Source organism: Ictidomys tridecemlineatus, chromosome 8, assembly GCF_052094955.1.
Source record: "Ictidomys tridecemlineatus isolate mIctTri1 chromosome 8, mIctTri1.hap1, whole genome shotgun sequence".
NCBI classification, from domain to species: Eukaryota; Metazoa; Chordata; class Mammalia; order Rodentia; family Sciuridae; genus Ictidomys; species Ictidomys tridecemlineatus.
The window spans coordinates 76,537,647-76,557,869 of record NC_135484.1 but is presented as its reverse complement, the minus strand read 5'-3'; positions in this window follow the sequence as shown (position 1 = coordinate 76,557,869).

Here is a 20,223-nt window from a genome sequence, read left to right as displayed (position 1 = left end):
GTTGAGCTGGGTGGTTAAATTAACCCCTCTCCTCTGGTTTTTACCAGTAAGGATGTCTGCATAACCTATGGTATCTTTCATCTGTAAATGTTCTCCTACTTTCTTCTCTCTCCACTATCAGATTTTATGTAAACATTTTTTTTTCAGAAGAATCAATATTTCAAAATGTTTTCCTTGCTTCACAGCCCTCTCCCATCCCTTATCCACCTTATCCACCCCACCCCCCAGCAACCTTTTGATCAGGTGCTGCAATTTAAGTATAGGTATATGGCGGGTAGAGTAGAGCAAGGGTGTGGGTTGGAACTAGGGTCAGTGGCTCTCCTGTGCCTGCATTCTTAGGTGAGCTGGCATAACACATCTTTGCCTGGTTATACAGACACAAGTACATGGCTTGTTTTAAATAGCCAATGCCTCTTCTTGATCCACACATTATAAATAAACTGAGTGCCTCCCTCGCATGATATTCCCTGGGATTTCTCTAAACTCCTTTTTTTCCACTGTACTGACTGGATCTTAAATAGCATGTTCCATAAAAATTTAGAGAATTGATTTCAGTAAAACTCATACCCATCAGTTCAAATGTCACCTCTGATCTTTAAAAAATATCATCATGATGAAGAATTTTGCTTTACTGCCATGGCCATTCCAGCCCAAAGTTTGAGTGGTCATTCTTGAGATTTTGTGGCTGGGATTAGGGTCTAGTACTGCATACTGCTGCCTACTCTCTCTCCAGCCTGTCAGGCTAGGGCCCTGCTGCTGAGTCAGCTCTACCCTGGCTCTCCCCAGCCAACAAAACCTCAGAGTTCTGTTACTCTCATCCATCCAATCCCTGGTCTGGGCTGCCCTTGCATCCTGCATGAGGAGCAGTTCTACCCACCTCTGTCACATCACCTGACCATACCCCTGTATCCCTTCTCAGAAATAGGCAGGAATTTTCTCTCAGTCAATTCAGTCACACAAAACCTGGAATTTCTCACAAGAACTCAACTCAGACTCTCTTCCTGTCTCCTGGGACTTGAACCAAATGTACTTCCATGGTCAAGTCCTCAGGCCTGGATACATGCATTAATGGTAAATAAAAGAATCAGATTGCTTTTTCTTATAAAGTCTGACTTCTAAGAGTTGTGTCTTACTGTAAAATCTAAATTTGAATTTCAGGAGCATTAGTTCCTGAAGTTAAAACTTCCTTCTGTTTCTTATTGGCTTTTCTTTTTATCTTGTTCTCTCCTATCCCATCCTACTCCCTCAACAGACACCCCCTCTCTTCACGTATTTACCTTGCAACAGTCTTCCCAAGGCAAAAAAAAAAAAAAAAAGAAAGAAAGAAAATGCTCTCCAGAATCCTGAGAGGGAAGGCAGAAGAGAAAGCATACAGATTTTAAAATTGTTACCCTCACAAACAAGGAGACACATCCAACCTGTAGCTCAGTTATACTGCCAGTGATCTATGTATGATTTACTCCTGTGTTTCCCTCAGATTCTCTTAGTGGCTTGAGCCACATCTATATATCTTCTTTCTCTTCCATCATTCCTGACACCATAAACCATCTTCTTTCCTCTTCTTTCTCTCTTTCCCACCCTCTGGGATATTTCCTGTGTCTAACTCCTTTCGTCAACCTTCTTCTCCATTATATATTCCTGTAACTAGGAATAAAGATTTTCATTTTTAAGACCTTTGGATTTATTTCTTCCCCTAAGTCCTTCTGAAATACCTAAAGAATGTTTAATGCTGTTATTCAGGAAGTCTTATGTTATAGTTTTGATGTGAAGTGTCTCCAAAAAGCTCATGTGTGAGACAATGCAAGAAGGTTAACAGGAGAAATGATTGGGTTATGAGATCCTTGATCCAGTCAGCAAATTAATCCCTTGATGAGGTTAACTGGAGAATGAAGGAAGATAGGGTGTGACAGAGGAGATGAGCATTGGGGGGTGTGGCTATGGGGTATATATTTTGTATCTGGAGAGTGGAAGCTCCCTCTATTTCCTGGCCATCATGTGAGCTGCTTTCCTGCACCGCACTCTTCTGCCATGATGTTCAGCCTCACGGCAAACCCTGAAGAATGGAACTGGCTATCTGTGGACTGAGACCCCTGAGACTGTGAGCCCCCAAATAAACTTTTCCTCCTTTAAAATTGTTCTGGTTGGGTCTTTTAGTCACAGCAGTGAAAAATGAAAACTGTTAGAACCTATGTAGGGGTATCAATCTTTATTTGAGGCCCAAAGGAAGAAAACTCTCCTAGCAAGAAGACACTCCAACCATTGAAATGAAGAACCCAAGATTGGCTAGAGAAGCCAGCTAAAGAATAATGTTCAGAAAAGAGAGCAAGAGAGCAATGGTGTGCTACAACACTGTCTCTAATAATAACAATCTGCAATTTTTAGTGAGTAGTTTGTAGTTTCCCAGTGAGACAGACAGCTAGGGTTTTGTAGCAATACTGAAACAAAACCCTCTATAATGACTGCATTTCAAAATGAACAGCTATTTACAAATCCGATTGACTGGAAACAATTTGCAACCAGTAAGAAGTACCCTGAAAGAAAACAGAAAGACAAACTCCACCACTGTTTATTGAGTGCTTACCATGTGTTGAGCAAAATGCTATGTACTATACAATCATTGTCTTAATTTTCACACCCAACCCTATGAAATAGAGTATTATTTTATCATCTCACACAAGAGGAAACTGAGGTCCAAAGAGGCTAAGTTGCCCAAAATTACACAGCTTTTAAATGACAGAATCCAAGTGGTTTTTACATAAGTTGGCCCAGAATCAAGTGAGACAAGAAGAAAGCCCAGGACTTAAGGGGGAAGGTGGATATGCTGGATTTGGATAACCAAGGAGATGAAAAATCCAAAACAGATCCTTCCCTTATATGCCGTGTAAAGACAATCATCCAATACTTAACACGAAAAAACAGAGTATTGACATCAAAGCCCCACTCAATAGCATATGCAGCTGTGTATATATTTATGCTTTTAAAATGTATAATAAAATGCATATCAATTGCTATTCAGTGGGTGAATTCATTCTGAAAGGATTATTTTCATATCTTAATAAAATTAGATGTTAAAGAACCCCTTTAACTATTATCAGTTCTAGATACATAAATATTTCAGTCAATGTTCTGATAGAAAAAGACAGAAAGACAGATAAATAGTTCCCTTGTTATAAAATTATATCTTATGTGTTATTTTACTGGGTATGCCAATTAATATTCTTTCTCTCATTTTGTGTTGTAAAATACCATCTGATATTATTCTAAAAGAGACAAAGATTTTTGCCTTTATTCATTTTAAATCATATGTTAACACTTTCTCATGTTCAAACAAGAGATCTTTTTTATCCTCTATGTATTCTTTGCAAAGTATTCTACTGCCTATGAAATTCTTTCAAATTTGCCAAAGCATGATTAGAAAGAGCAATTGTTTCATAGCCTCAGTTCTTTTTAGTCCATAATCCTATTAATTCTTTGGTCTGCTTTCTTTTCTGTGAATATTTATACTTCAAAGTAGTTAGCACACATCCTAAATAAATACCTTTCAATTCTTTCCTCTCTCAGTTTGATTAGAAAAAAAGGATGGCACTGTTACATTGTAAACTCCTTGATTGTAGTAACCACAAATAACCAGACTTAGTGGTGTCTGGCAGAATGCTGAGTGCATAAAGATAATTCAAAAATATTTGTTGTCAGAATTTTGGCTACAGCTATACTTAATACCAATAATAATAGCAGCAATAGTAATTAACGTTTCCTGAGTGAAAGTAACAAATGTGTTGGCATTGCTCAAATATCAGTATCTCTCTTCATCTCAGCCCAGAAGGTAGGGAGAGACTAACAAGGGAATCCAAGGTCAATTTTAATGAAAACAAAACAAAACAAAAAAAAAGTTGCAGGATTTCAAATTCTGGCAAGTAAGCGTGTAATGCAGGCCACAGAGAAGAAAGATCCCAGTGCAATTATTATTCACATCTAAGTTAAGATCTTTACACCTGAAGATCTTTCCAAAATATGGAAGAAATTCACTGCTCTTTTGAGATTCATCCCAAGAGCAATGCTTCAGCGATAGTCAAGAGAGGACAGACTGGATTAGAAAGCTTCACTACTTAGCACACAGCCAGGGGATCTCTGCACTTTAAGCAGTAAGTTAAAACAAAAGGGTCCTATCTAAACACTACCTGGTATAATTTTGTCTTCCTATTCAGTGCTTCAACAGTTTTGTCTGCATCAGATTCTTCTGGAGGACGTTCTAGAACACAGATGGCTGACTTCCTTTCTCCTCCCACCTGACCAAGATTCTGTCCTTCACCACTCTGGGACCAAGGCCCTCTGAAATCTCTTCTTACTGAAGCTCTGACTTTTAGATTTCTGGTATTTATCATTGAATGTCCATTTTAGCAAGCTGGACTGGTTTAGCTAGAATCTTCTGCCCTTGTGACTTGATACTCATCCTCCACTATCCCCAGCTGATGTCTGATCACTCCAGCCTGCCTTAAGGAAGAATCTGGTTAAGTCCATTTAGACAGAATCTTCTCTTACACCTAACGTTTCCTCTCAGTAGACCCTATCCCAACCCCATCTTGCTCCTTAGCTGTCAATTCCCACTTGTTGTTGTATTTGGAGTTGAACCCAATCTTTCTCTCCTGAGGCAACCCACCCTCCCCCCCATTGTGGAACTCTCCTTTGAAGAAATCTGCCTTACTGTCTTTGACAAGTGTCATAAACAAGAGTTATAAAATTTTACTCTAACACATCCTACCAAGTTCCTAACTAGGTAGAGATGGAGTGAACTCCATGAATTTTCATTTGTAACAAGTTCCCAGAAATGCTGATACTGATGAGTAGGAAGCACTGTCTGAGATCTGCTGCTCCTATCTACATTCTCTAAAGTTCTCTTCCCCTCTACACAGTGCTCTTGAATTGTTAAGGAGCTGTTGCATTTTACTGGACCGACAGAGTGGTAGGTAAGGAAAGGTACACAAGGAAATTGGCAGTAGCAAAGTTGACATTTCATAAGAGCCGTTGCTGCAAAGTAGAGACACAGTTTAATCAGGGCCATAATTGGTACACTGCATAAGGATTTTCATTTTCTCTGCTGCATCTCATTTTACTCTGAAGAGGCATTTACTGCAGACAGTTTTGAAAGGAAAATTTTTGTAATTAGAGAATACTTTATAAATGTAATCAATTTTGGCATGTGGGAATGCTTTTCTAGAAATCAAAATGTATATGGCCATCAACATACAAATATCCCAGAAACAAACATGATGCAATTTACAAAGTATTCATTAATATTCTAGCATACTATTTCGAGCATCTCATTCAGGAATGAGTTGATACTTTCTCTGTGAAGATTCAGTGTTCCTATTACTGAAACAACCCAAATATAACAGAGTAGTCGGTACAACATGTCTTCCTCATTCTGCTCCTAAGTACATAAATAACCAAATAGTATTCATTAAGTTTGCAAATGGCATCAAGCTGGGAGAGAAATTACCACAAAGGAGAGAAAAAAAATTTAAATACTGCATGACCTTGATAATTTGGAGCAAAGGAGAGAAATTATAACAAACATTATCAAAGAGAAGTACTACATTTAAGGAGAAAATCCAAATAGCAAAATAAAAGGAAAGTCATTACACATGCAAATTTACCACTTAGTTGTTCATTTATTCACCAATTAATTATTGAGCACCTATTATGTGCCAGGCTCTGGGGACAGAGTGATGAATAAAAGAGACATTGTCCCTCACTCATGGAGCTCACAGAAAAGAGGGGAGAGAGGCCTTAAATAAGAAAGTAAACAAATAAAGATGCAATTTCTAATTGTGATACATGCTTTGAAAAAAGAACAGGATAATGTGAAAAAGAACAACTTGGTATGTGAGAGAAGGAAATATTTAGGTAGAGTGGTGAGAGCGCCTCTCTGAGGAGGTGATGACAGCTGGAACATATAAGCAGTCCTGCAGACAGTCCCCAGGCAGGGAAGGTCTTGGTGGTGGCTTGAGCATAGTGAACAAGAGAGAGGGGAGAGAGATGAGGTGGGAGAGAAGGCACCAGAGGTAAACATGCCTCAGAAAATAATAATGTTTTAAAGCAGGGTCAGAAAGTTCTTCTGCAAAGGCTCAGATATGATGTAGTTCAGGCTTTTGTGGGTCATAAGGTCTCTGTCACAACTACTTAATTCTGTGGCTGCAGCACAAAAGCAGTCATAGAAAATACTTAGAACAATGCATGTGGCTGTGTTCTAATAACACTTTACAAAATGAGGCAGTCGGTGGACTTGGCCTGCAAGCCAAATTCTTTCAGCCGCCAACCTCTGAAAGAATAAAACCAGGCATGACACTGTACCAGGAAACATACGTAGGAGGAGGAAATTCATCTTGCAAATGAGTCAGCAGTAGTCAGATATCATAGAATAAAATGTCTTCCTTGGGCTCCACACTTGGTGGGACATGATAAAACAAGGAGAGCTTCTAAAATAGTGATGATGACGATGGCTTTGGAAAAAATGACCAGAGGAAAAGCTTAAAGCTAGCTGGGTGTGGTGCAGATCCTCGTAATCCCAGTGACTGGGGAGCCCGAAGCAGGAGGATTGCAAGTTTGAGGCCAGCCTTTAGCAACTTAGCAAGGCCCTAAGCAACTTAGTGAGACCCTATCTCAAAATAAAAAATAAAAGGGCTGGGGATGTGGCTCAGTGGTTAAGCGCTTTTGGGTTCCATCCACAGAACCCCCCCCACCCCCCAAAAAAGTTTAAAGTTGATCTATTCAACTTAAACAATAGAGAAATGGTGATAAAATCATTTTCACAGATTTGAAATGTTATTTTGCTGAAGCTGGATCTGACTACATGTTCACTGAGTGGAAAGACAAGGGAATCAAAGGTTAAGAGGGAAAAGGTAAGAAGGAGGGAATTAGGTGAATATAATGACCTGTCAAGGCAAACTCCCGTGAACAACAGTCCCATTGACACTCTTCCTTGACTCCATAACAGACACATCTATCCAGAATTAAAAGATAGTTTGATCTATGTGTGTTAGATTTACAAAGGAATGCCACGTTGTATACCATTTTCAAGTAGGTGCTCATAATAATCCTCCTTTGAGCACATTTTCTTTTTCAAAAAGATGCCAATACATATTGATCAATTCTTAATGGCCAGGTATGTTACATGGTTTACATGCAATGTCTTATTTACTCTTCACAATCTTCCTATGAAGTCAATACCACCCCCATCCTTATATAACTCAAATTTGACTCATTGCTAATTTTATCCTCATTTCACAGATATTAAAATATGTACCCAAAGCCAAATAGTTAATAAATGGGTAGAGCTAATTAATTCTTTTTAAGTGAAGCAACTGGAGGAAGAGCTGTATTTATACTTTTCAAAATTGCACTGAGTAATATAAATCAGGAGATCTCCACTTTTTTTTACCAGGGATTAAACTCAGGGACACTTGACCACTGAATGACAACTATTTTGAGACAGGGTCCACTGAGCTGCTTAGCACCTCACTAAATTGCTGAGGCTGGCTTTGAACTTGAGATCCTCCTGTCTCAGCCTTCAGAGCTGCTGGGATTACAGGCATGGGCCACTGCACCCAGCCTCCACTTTTTTTATTCAAAAGATCAAAGGTTAGCATATGCACTTTTGACTACAGCCAACATAGCTCATCCACATCTCTTTATACATTTCTAGATCAATGATTTGCACTGATTATCTATGTGTGTGAAAATTACGTGTAGGGGCCCTTTACAACTCTAAGATGTGGATTCATTGTTCTAAACTCTCCTAACATGTTTTGTAGTAACTAGGGTCTTACATTCTTAAAAAATAGAAAGCATAATTGTTTTATCATCTCTATGATACTTCCAATATCTGAAGTATTGGTAGATCCATTTCTGCTTATTCTATTGGCTCCGACTCTTCTGTCTTATTTCCTTGGGAGCTTAAACTTTTTTTATATTCCCTATTGGCTGCTCATTTTCTTTAGAAAATTAATTGTGAGAATTCTTTGAGGCCTAAGATGAATGTGTGGTCCTCCAGAGAGGACTCAAATTCACTTCTCTCAAGTGCAGGGAGACAGCCACTTTAGACAAAAATCACAGCCCAAGGTTCTACTAGGCCAAAAATCTCGGAAATTGGGCTACAAATTTTTATAAATATAAACTTATTGTTACATCTCAGGATCATTGTCCCTCCTTCCACCACCACTATTTAGTGCCAAGTTAAATATCCTTGTGTTCTCTTGAGGACAGCTTAAGGTGAATTTTTTTTTCCTGGCTTACCCTACTCTTTGAGGTCCCAGCATTACAAGTAGAAGGGTCTCCCATAAGATGTTCCACGTGGGGAAGGCCCTGGTTTGGGCTTTTTCTCCACCCCTTCCAGGCCAGCTGGACAAGCCAATTAGTATTGGTGATGGTTCTCAAGCTTCAGAGCTTTATTTACTTAACTCTCTGTGTTCCACCTTCAATTCAGTTTGGTTTAATAATTCCGTTATTGTGTCGGTTCCTTAATACTCTTTTAAAAAGAACTTTTAAATATTTTGTAGCACTTTAGGTTGTTTTGTAGTAAAGAATTAAGTTTATGGGGCTGAGGTTGTAGCCCAGTGGTAGAGTTCTTGCCTAGCATGCATGAGACCCTGGGTTCCATCCCCAGCACTGGAAAGAGAAAAAGAGAAGAAATAACCTTATTCAAAGAGCTGTCTGGCCTTTGCTCTTGGTACCCGGGAGTGATCTCTAGGCTTTTGGAATGTAATCCTGATAAAAGTGTCCTTGTTTACTTAAGGACCCAGGCTACACCCATAGTCTAATGATGTAATTTTGAGGGAAGGGCTCTGAGTTACTTGGTATCAGCTTGATATAGAATAAAAGTCAGCCCCATGAGATCAACCATATCTAAGTGACCAAACCCCAATACAATCTCTGGACACCAGGGTTCAGGCGAACTTCTCTGGTTGGGCATACTCAACGCATATTGTCACATCATTGCTAGGAGAAATTAGCCCTGTCCATGATTCAACTGGGAAAGGACATCAGAAACTCCACACTTGTAAGTTCTCTGGACTGTCTTGTGTATTTTTGCCATTGACAGATTTTAATCTGTATCATCTCAGTGTAATAAACCATAACTTGTGAGTACAACTGCATTCGACAAGTTCTGTGAGTCCTTCCAGCAAGTTATCAAGCCTGGGAGTATCCTGGGGGTTTGCCAACTTGCAACAGGTGTCAGAACTGCAGGAGTCTTGGGGACTTTCCTATCTCTGCAGTTATTCTCAGGGGACAGTGGTTGATTTCAGCAGAAAGGTCATGCCATTACCTACCCAGCCATATAATTAGAAATGTAAAAGTAACTACAAATTACAACATTTTCCTGCCTTTAGTCTGTGTTACATACACAACTATTGTAACTGAGTTGAACAGTGCAACTAAACTAATTTTAATCAGATGCTGAGTAGATGGTTTTAAACATGACAAATGTCATCATATGTGAAAGTATGCACAAATGTAACATAAATCATATGACTCTGTATATAAATACAACTAACAAAATAGCACTGGTCAAGAGATGGGGATTATACATGTAGTTCTGATTTGGTTGCTTTCTAGCAAAGTCAACCATGGTGATTCACTTACCTTCGTTACAGTGACCTAGGTCAAAGGTTTTCAGTGGGGGAAAATTACCTGCCAGAGGCTTTTCTTGAAATTGAATGGAATACTTTGGGTTGCCATAACATTTGGGTGTGATGTTAGCATTTAGAGGAAGCTAGGGAAACTGAATGTTTCACAAGACATGGTACAGCCTGACCCAACAGAGATTTGTTCTACATCCCACACAATTTTGGGGTTTTGTTCAAACATTCATTTTTCCAAACAGATGAAACATCTGTTTATAATTATCTGAGCCTAGAATCTAACTCTAATATAACAACAAATTTTTGCATGATTTCAATATATATGAAAAATTTCAGATTTATACCTGCCATGTAAATTGAGGACAAATTGCACCTAGTCTGCTTTGGCATTTCCCCAGCCATGCAGCTTGTGTGTGTGAGTCACTGAGACTACCCACCTGCGTGAATCTGCATGTGTGGCTGATGTATCCTTGGTGCAAACACAGACAACTCCTCAAGGTCTTCTAGTGTAGTCCCAAACCAAGTATTTACATTCAGAAATATAGCTTATTAGAAGTCATTATTTAGCTTCCCCTCTGTATAGTAGTTAGTGCATTATGATTTTGTAAAGCCATGTGTGATGTAGGTTATGATATCTCTGGAATTCATCTTTTTAAAAAGTCAGATATATTCCTTCTATCTAACTGAAGCTTTGTATGCTTTGACTATCATCAGTTTGACTACTCTTTTGAGATCAGTTGCACAATGTGGTGAACATGGTTAATGTTATAGTTTAGATCTTGAATTTCTCCCCCAAAGTTTATATATTGAAGACTTGGCCCCAATGTAGCAATATTCAGAGGTGGGACTTTTGGGGAAGTGATTGGATCATGATGGTTCTGGTCTCATTAATGGATTATAAATGGATGAATACAAAATTAAATGGATTATTGGGAGGTGGTGGACACTGTAGTAGATGGTACCTAGTTAAAGGGAGTAGGTCCTTGGGGGTATGCCCTTGGGGACTATGTCTTGTCCCTAGCTTCTTCCTATCTGTCTACTTCTTAGCTGCCATGAGGTAAGTAGCTTTTCTCTGCCACCCTTCTACTGGTGATCTTTTTTACCTCACCACAGGCCTTAAAGCAATGGAGCCAGCTGACCATGGACTGATACCTTTGAAATCATGAGCCAAAATAAACCTTTCCTCTTCTCAGTTGGTTTTCTCAGATATTTTGTCACAGTAACAAAAAGCTGACTAAGCCAGTTAATAATTGAGTATTGTACATTTTAATATTGTGAAGAGAGCACATTTCAAATGTTCCCATAAAAATGTTAACTATTTGAGGTGATAGATATGTTAAGTAGCTTGATTTAATCATTCCAGATTGTATTAAAAATCAAAACATAACACTTGGGACCCCGTAAATATATGCAACTATAATTTGTCAATATAAAATTAAAACTTTTAAAAATAATATATATGGAATTCATTCTGTGTGTTGTCTTAGTCTTCCGTCAAGTTTGGCCCATGCCAATTGTAGACATACCAAAATAATAGGAAATGATGTGGAATACCCTCAGTTTATGACAAAACATCCCATATTATTAAAAACATGCCAAGGTAAAGAATTCTGTAAACTCTTCTTGCTTTGTCTCAATACCCTAGTCTGGACATTGTACAGTAAAATCCTTTGGATTTGTTTCTGTGCCACCCTTCTCCAGGAAGCTCCATAACCACTTGCTTCCCAAGGTATGATCTACTGTCAAGGACGATCATTTGGGCCCATTGAGTTCATTTTCAAATGTAGCTTCTGCCCAGGACCAAGTGCTTGTGTCTTCATTTCAGAATCACACTGATGAGTAAGGCAGTGTCCTTCTCTACAAACGTCTTGTAGTCCAATTGGGGAGAAAGTATTAAACTCAAAAGGCCACAGTGTAATACAGAGAATGGAGAATCTGTAGTGTGAGGCATATGGAATATCCTATGGGAGAACTAAGAGGAGGAACTGATTTTATCTGGGAGGATAAAGAAAGGTTTTAAGAGGTGGGATGGAGTTTGACCAGGAGTATTTCAGGCAAGGATGCTTCATTAACAAGATGTGGAGAGGAGGCTGGAAAGCATAAGGTAGGGTTTGGGGAAGTCTGGTTAGTGTGCTCATAAAGGTGATAGCAATGAGGAGATGGGAATGAGATAAGGCTGGAAGGATAGGTGGGGACCTGTCTTGGTTCAGGCTGCTGTAATAGAGTACCAAAGACTGGGCAGTTGCTAAACAACAGAAATATATCACAGTTCTGGAGGCTGAAAGTCCAAGAATATGACAGAATAATTGGGATCTTATGAGGGCCTCTTCTGGGTTGCACACTGCTTATTTATGTGTCCTCATAAGTGGGAAAAGAGAGAGAGAGGGTTCTCTGGGATCTCTTATAAAGGAGCTAATCCCATTCCTGAAAGTGCTACCTTCTACCTTCATGACCTAATTTCCTCCAAAGTTCTCACCTCCTGATGCCATCCCATTAGAGATTAGGATTTCAAAATATGCATTTGAGAGAACACAGTCATTGTAGGACCCCAAAATGGAGGCCCTTGAAGGCAACCTGTAGAACCTGGACAGAATGCTGTAGGCAATATGGAAACATGAAGTTTGGAGGAGAGTAAAATGACCAGATCTCCAGCTTCTGAAAGTTTTCTAACTGGCCTCTGCAGAATGCACCGTGGGACTAGATTGGGATTTCTGTTAATTGGTGGTTGTACTAACTCAGGTAAGAATATGAGGGTGGGAAGCAGAGTTGCAATAGCTGGGTTACAACAAGAAGGTAGAGGAGAGACCTACAGAGGGGGAGGATTATGACAGGGCACCCATTGACTCCAAGGACCCTGACCTTGGTGCTTGGGTACATCCTGATGATTCTGTAGCTTGGATATCCGCTTCAAGGGGAGTGTTGCTCAGGAAGATGGTAGTAATAATGAGCTTGGTGTTTAGTTGGTGAAGAGAAGTCACTACATTCAGGTGAAGCTTAGAAAAAGTAGCTGAGTGTTGTACTATTTTTCAAAGTATCTGCCACTTCTCTTGCCCTCTCCTCCTCTAAAAAAAAAAAAAAAAAAAAAAAAAGTCCCTGCTATCTGTCACAGCTGAAAGGTCACAGGTAGCACCATGGCTAACCTAGAATCACAAACTCTGCCACTCTCTAGCTGTGTGACCCTGGGTGAGTTATTGGATTTCTCTAAACCGCAGTTTCCTCATCTATCAAATAGTGATAGGAATATGTCTTCTATAGAATGTTGTTTTGACAAATAAATGAGTTAGTACCCAGCATATTATAAATGCCTAAAATGTTACCTGTTATTCAACCAGGATTTTTACCATTCCACAAACACACTTGGAACTTTCCCAACTCTAGTAATTTGCTTTGTTACTGTTCTCTGCTTAAGATACTCTTTGCCCCTCACCCTAATCCATCCACCCAAGGAATCCATTCCTACCACTCATCTTATTGCCTACACAAGTTTCTGAAATTCTACTTACCCTCAATTTTTAGGAGCCAGGGTTTGAATTCGCGATTATCCACACTATTGAAAGTTTGCACTCACACTGGGATGATTAAACAAAGTCTTGGCTGGCTCAGAAAGAGAAATCCAGACTTTATCCTATTACAGAAAACGCTCCGACTCTGTAGGGCTTTCCAAATATGTTTTAATAGAGGGATCATGTAGCAGAGGACCTTGCCAAAACACAGGCTTTATCAGAGTACTAAAAAGGAGAAAATGAAAGCCTGGGAAACCCAAGCAAACTTGGTAATGTCTAATATTTGCTACTGGTTTTTGTAGACAGCTGAATACAGTTTCCTAGTCACCGCTATTATTTTAGATTGCTTTTGGGTAGCATTTTCCCAGGTGCAAAGTGCTACCAGCCATTTCTTCCCACTACCTGCCGCCCACGCTTTGTTTTGGTAAATGTAACTTGCCTGGGAGCTGCAAAAATGCTACTCTGCCCAGCTCTGATGCCAGACTCGAAGAGACATTGTTCTCTGTATAATCAAGATAAAAGTTCAGACAGGCCAATCTGCCTCAAAATATGATTTTAACATTTATTTTAAGTTAATTGAAACAGGAGCTTGATGTCCTTCTTATTACAATATCTTTCTTCAGTTTTAGAACAGGTTCTATAATAATATAATTAAAATAACCTTTATTTATCTATTTTTTTAGCCACAAAGAAGGAACTATAAATTATTCTTACATCTGAGTTTCCTTCAGCACACACAAAAGCCAGTGCTTGCTCTGCCCCAATAAATCAAGGCTTCAACAAGGGCAAAGTAGCTAATCAAAGAATGCAGCTTCCACTCACCAGACAATGAAATTCTGTGTCTGTCATCTTTGGAATTAATAAGAGATAAAGGGCCACTTTATGCAAAGTTTTCAAACCAGGTCAGAAGAAAGTCAGGACACAGAATGGATTTGTAAAACCTGGTCATTCTAATCATCTAAGACTGCATAATCTAACAAAGCTTGAAAGTTCATTTGCATTTTATGCTCATAAATAAATGTCTTCAAACCATTTAAAACAGGACCAAAGACTTAATCACTTTACTTTTGAGAAATATATTTTCAAAAAATTAGTAAATATTTTTGAGCTGGGAATATTTCTTAGAGGAGATAATATTGGAAGCAAACCTCAAAGGATGTAGAACATCTTAACAGAGAAATGTGTAAACATTCTGCAAAAATGGATTGACTCAAATCAATCATAACCCATTGACCCAAATTTTCTCACTTTCTAATATTAAGGCTCCCAATAGAATAATTAATGAAGCAAACGTCTATTGAAACAATTCTCGGCAGCAGGCATTGTATTGAGCACAGGGTTAAGAATATGAAGAAAAAAAAAAAGTTGGACCTACCCTTAGGGAGGTATCACCCTTTGAAAAGTTCAAATGTTGCTTAATCTTATTACACAAAATAAAACACAAGAATCATTATAAATTGATTCCCAAGTTCATTTGGAAGCTCTCCATGGAAGTTTTGTGTCATGGCAATTTTCTCAGCAAAACAATATCCATCCAGAGAAGATTATTTCCCAAGATAAGAATGTAGTTGCAAAAATCAATCAAACGTGCTAAACTTTCACCATAACTAACACCATAAACTCTAATGTTATATAATGGCTTGAAAACAAAAAGGAAAAAATGATTAATGCTCATATTATAGCACTTCTGTAAGGGTAGAATAGGAAAACATCTAATTATATTTGGAGTCCCAGCTTGAAGCCCAACTGTGCTAAAACCTGGGATTTCTGGCCTAAATCTGTTTACATACAGGACCAAGATTCTTCCTTGGAGAAACTCACTTGAAAAGAAGACAGAATTCTGCTTATGGGCTTCATTTTAAAAATGGTGTTTCATACTTGAGTGCAAGGTACTCAAAACTTGTCTTCAAGTCTAGCTCCTGGGCTGGGATGAGGACTTCAAATAAAAATTGAAAAGAGTAACTTTCACTAAAATTCTACAATTACAGACTCTGGGATGCAGGGAAATAACACTGCTTTGGGATCCACTTTACAAAGTGCTATGCAGAACGACCTCCCTTTGCACCCTCCACAGCCTCACTTTGGCTTATCAAAGTTTCTGAGGAAGTTCCTGGGCAGGAAAGGCACCAAATCTCAAGTAGGACACCTTACTGTGGACAGCCCAAAAATGGAGATCACCAGTCACAAATGATGCTGGAGAAAAAGAAGAGAGAAAATGGTGGATGCCATGAAGTAGGGGATAGATATTAGATGGCACATGTATTTCCCCCACAGAGCATCCTGGACAGAATTAGAGAATTTTGCAGGGAGCTGCAGGAATTCAATACTAAGAGTATAAGAACCAGAGTGGTATGGCTTATTCCTGCTCATCTGATCTCATTTGTTCATGACCTTGTGTTAGAGGGCACTACATAAATGCAGGTTGCTCAAACATTAGGTCTGTTTTCAAACAGCTTCTATTTTTCATATCCTTCATACTTAAGAATATGCTAAATTATTCTCTAAGACAAAACCTGCTCACTTATCTGAAATTTACTAATATGACTATATATATCAACTTCTTTCCCATCTGAGGTAGTGTTGCAAAGTACATAATTTTATACTGCAGTGACCCCACAGCATAATACTGAACATAAGTGAGGTGGGGGGAGTGAATGGGAAAGTGAAGAATTTAAAGGTGAGGGTTTGTTCACGGGGAAAGACTCTGCCTTGTTCTCCTGAGAACCAGTGGCACCGGACAAGGAAAAAGTATTCCTATTACTACAGGGAATTACATAAAAGGTAAGTTGAACTTCAGTCCAGAGGTCATCTCTTCTAGGATGCCTTATAGGAAACTTTTGGATTGTATCCTTCTCCTCATTTAAAGAATTTTTGCAAAAGATTTTCTGTTCCCAAGAGAAGATTCAGAAGGAACACATTTTAGAATGGTTTTCTTTTTCCGTGTCAGAGCAAAGCCAAGAGAAATTGTAAAAATATGTATACCATTGTGCTTTAAATGTTCTTCAAAAATAATTAAAACGAGTATAGGGGAAAAAAACTGGCAAAGTTATTTGATCAAGACATACTTTGATAGTTTTTTGGAACTGGAAAGCCACTTCTTGCTTGCAACAATAGGTCTTCCTTTCTTCTCAGTTTACCTTGCACTCTGCTACCGGATTAATATTTCTCTTTTTTTAAAATATTTTTATTAGTTGTTGATGGACTTTTATTCTATTTATTTATTTCATGTGGTGCTGAGAATCAAACACAGTGCCTCATGCATACTAGGCAAGCACTCTACCACTGAGTCACAATCCCAGCCCCAGATTAATATTTCTAATGTATTTCTATCCATGTTATTATCTTGCTTAAATTCTCAGAAAAATAAATCAGTAGGATATGAGGAGAAAAGGTGGCAGAAAGCCACAAATTTATAGAATAATCATCTACCTAAAATATATTATATACCATGTGCTATTATAAACATCACGCATGCATTAAACCATTTAATTCTCAAAAAAATCTTAAGAGAGATGCTGCTTAGTTATTTATTGAGGCGAGGGTGGGGTAGTTTACAGGGCCTTGCTATGTTTCCCAGGCTGACCTTGAGCTTCTGGAATGCACCATTACAGGAATGCACCACTGTGCCTGGATTTTTGCTGTTTTTTAAAATCTCATTTTAAAGATGAGCTTAAGGAACTTGCTCAAGATTACACAGGTGGTGTTCCAACAGAGGCAATCAGACTACTGAACCCTCCTACTCTTAACCACTGCATCCAAACCCTAAAGCTCAAAAAGCCCCTCTGGACTACAAAAGAAAATGTATTTCCTGATTATTGTCTTGGTTCCTGAAAAGTCAGAAAGAAAGAGAAGGTTCTCCAGCTTCTTAATAGCCTTCAGTGCTTTCCACAATCTAACAAGAACACTGTCCTACCTTGTCTTTCACTGTCCCATCTCAATTCCTCCAATCTAGCCAAAGAGTCCCCCTATTTCAAAATGTCATTTTTCCTGAGTGTCTGCACCTTCCTGATCTCAGCCATCATTCGAGGTCCACATAAAATCCTGCCTCATCCAGACCAGGATGTTCACTGGAAAGGATTTCCTTGCCCCACCCCAACTATTGGGGTTCACACTACTGGCCTGGCCTCATCATCTCTGCTACAAGGAACCTTCATGTGCTGCTTCTCTAAATTTTCATTCTGGCCAAAGCCAGTTCTAATGACAGCACAGATTTCAGAGACACCTCAATGACAGCGTAAGGAATGCAACCACCAGATGTTCCACAAGTGGCAGCCTTCATGTAGAGGACCCTCTCAGCTTGCTGGAATCAAGCAAAATACAGATAAATACAAGCACTGCAATCAGCTCTTCAAAATTACTGTGAACTGTTGTCACAGGGTTGAAAAGATGCACAGGAAATGTGTTTTATAACTCAGGTGCTTTTTGTTTCCTCTAGGGATTTCCAACACATTTAAAACTTAATGATGGTTTCTTTACACCTTTAAAAAATATATCTCATTTTCTGTTAATAGCAACAATAAGCCACATCATCTGCCTATGAAAGACAAAGTGCCTGTGCTTGGCCCACTTCGTCTTTGTTTCCTGACCTCATCACTTCTTAGATTGTATTGAATTAAACTACTGGAAATTTGTTTCAATTTCTTAGTTACTTTATGCACTTTATTTAAAGAATTTTTTCTTAACATTGGCACTCAGGCATATAATTATGTGAACAATGTAGAGAATTTATAATGCCCTTTATTGAGTTTATTATTCAGAATATTAGGGTGAGGGAAGAGGAGCTAATATTTTTTGAATAATATTTTTTTTCATAAAGGAATGTATACAGCTGTCTCTCCTGCAGGAGATAGTCCACATTGTCCCTTGAATGTGCCTCCACTTTCCTAAATAAACCTTTCTCTGTCTTTGGGAGTGAAAAAGTAATGTGTAATATTGTGGAAATAAAACTAACAATGACTCTTTTTGATGCTTATGTCAGTATCCTAATGAGGAGAAAGTTTCAAGTGAAGGAATCACACAGGAATCTATACTTAAATATACTCTTAAGCTTTTTTTCGGGGCTGGGGTACCCCTGGGATTGGACCCAGGGATGCTGGACCACTAAGATACATTCCCCAGCCCTTTTTTATGTTGAGATAGAGTCTCACTAAGTTACTGAGGCTGACCTCAAATTTAGAATCTTTCTTTCTCAGCCTCTGGAAACAGTGGGATTACAGGCATCTGCCACCATGCCCAATGTACTCGGAGGTCTTAAAAGAGAGGGCAGGAGTATGCAAGACCAGCACTTAAGTGGCATTGCTTGGAGATAGGTTGGAAGATGTAAAGAGAGGAATAGGTCATAGAGATCCCCCATCCCACAATTACCAGTTCCTTTCATTGGTTTTCAGTGAAAAAATAGAGCAGACACCATTATTTTGGGGGCACTTATGTTTCTATAATTCCTTTCCCAGCTTATTTCTGCAGTACACCTGCCACAGACTCCTCAGGCCTGCAGGGGGGTAGATAAAGGGTAACTATTTTGAAAGCTCCCAGCTAAGTTTGGGTTCTACCAATAGAGCAGCTAGCAAAGCTAGCCTAACTGTAAAATAAGAAAGGTGGACACTTACAGTGTGTCTTTCAAAGGATCCTTCTTTTGTCCATCGGGTGGCCGGCCCAGTAGTCCAATCTGCAACCGTGGATCCTTTAAACAGGAAACTTGTCTATACTGACATATGCCCTTGTGGCTCATGTCTGACCTGTGTCCTGTTTATCTTTGCCTGACCAGAGCTTTGGATCTACCCCTCCAACTTTCGTCACTACCCTTACTCCCACCCTGGTACCCGTGGGAAAATCTGGCCTAGGAAAGCCTCTGGTTCTCAGATGGAAAGTGCAAATTCAACACTCGATCACAATAGGAATAAGTTCACACATTTGTTACTTATAGACCCTGGGCAGGGAGAGTGTAATGAGCGTGAAGGGCAATTCTCTGTCCCTGGGTCACTCAGGGCAGGAATGTAGAATTAGGCACAAGTGGATGAGTGATAGGGGGACTAGTAGTATACATAAGAGAATAGGGCATGGATCCCTGAGTTCATGTGCAAATGCCTGAAAAGTCTGTTTAAAGATGAGAATAGGACAGTAGGAAGCCCAGTCTCCTAGCCAGAGAGATGCCCCTGAGTTCTTATCTCTGGCCACCAGCTGGAGCCATTTGGGTGTGGTGTATTCTTCTAATGCTTAGGCAGCAATTTGAGCTGTCATTCCCATTATAATAACAAGCCCTGTCCTTCTTGAGTTTAGGAAATGTTCAACCAGAACCCTCAAATGGAAAACTTACTGCTGCTATTGTTTTAAATTAAGTTACCTGCTGATGGTGTTCATGATTTGAGTATATTTAGAAATACTAAAATTTGCAACAAAAACACTAATTAATAGAGCATAATACTAGTATAGGTTGAATGTATTTTAAAATGTTTTTGCAGATTTGTCTGTTCTTAAAACTAGAGAATTTACTTCTTAAAATAACTTATTCCCATGTAACTCCTTCATACCTTTCCTTCTAGATTAAGTAATTCAGGTGATCTCTGATTCAGCAAATGAAATCTTGAAGTATCTCAAGATACAAATAAAGAGAAATTGTCAAATTGAGTTCACACCAAGTGGATTGAGTATTTAAGATTATTTTTAAAATGTGTAGAGCTTTTAGATGAGCAATTAGTGTGAAACAGCCTTCTGATGTGTAAGATAAATGGTGATTCTTTTCTAACCAGAGACTAAGGTGTACCAGTCATCTCTACATCCCTAAATTACCACAAAACATGGGCCTCAATTAATCTTTGTTATACATTAAACACAAAAACAAATGTACAGAGATAACAATGAGGCTAGCTTTATCTATTATGCACAACTATTTAACGCTGTCAGCACTTTTTATTACAGTAGCTACTGAGCAAGCTTAATCATCAAAGGGGTTGAGTAAGGCCAATTATATCAGACTATTTGGCTTTCCTTGGATCCCTTTCCTGGAATCAATGGAATCACATAAGTTTTGTTAATATTAGTAGGTTCTCACTTAGTAAGGCTACTTTGGGCAAAATTATATAGGC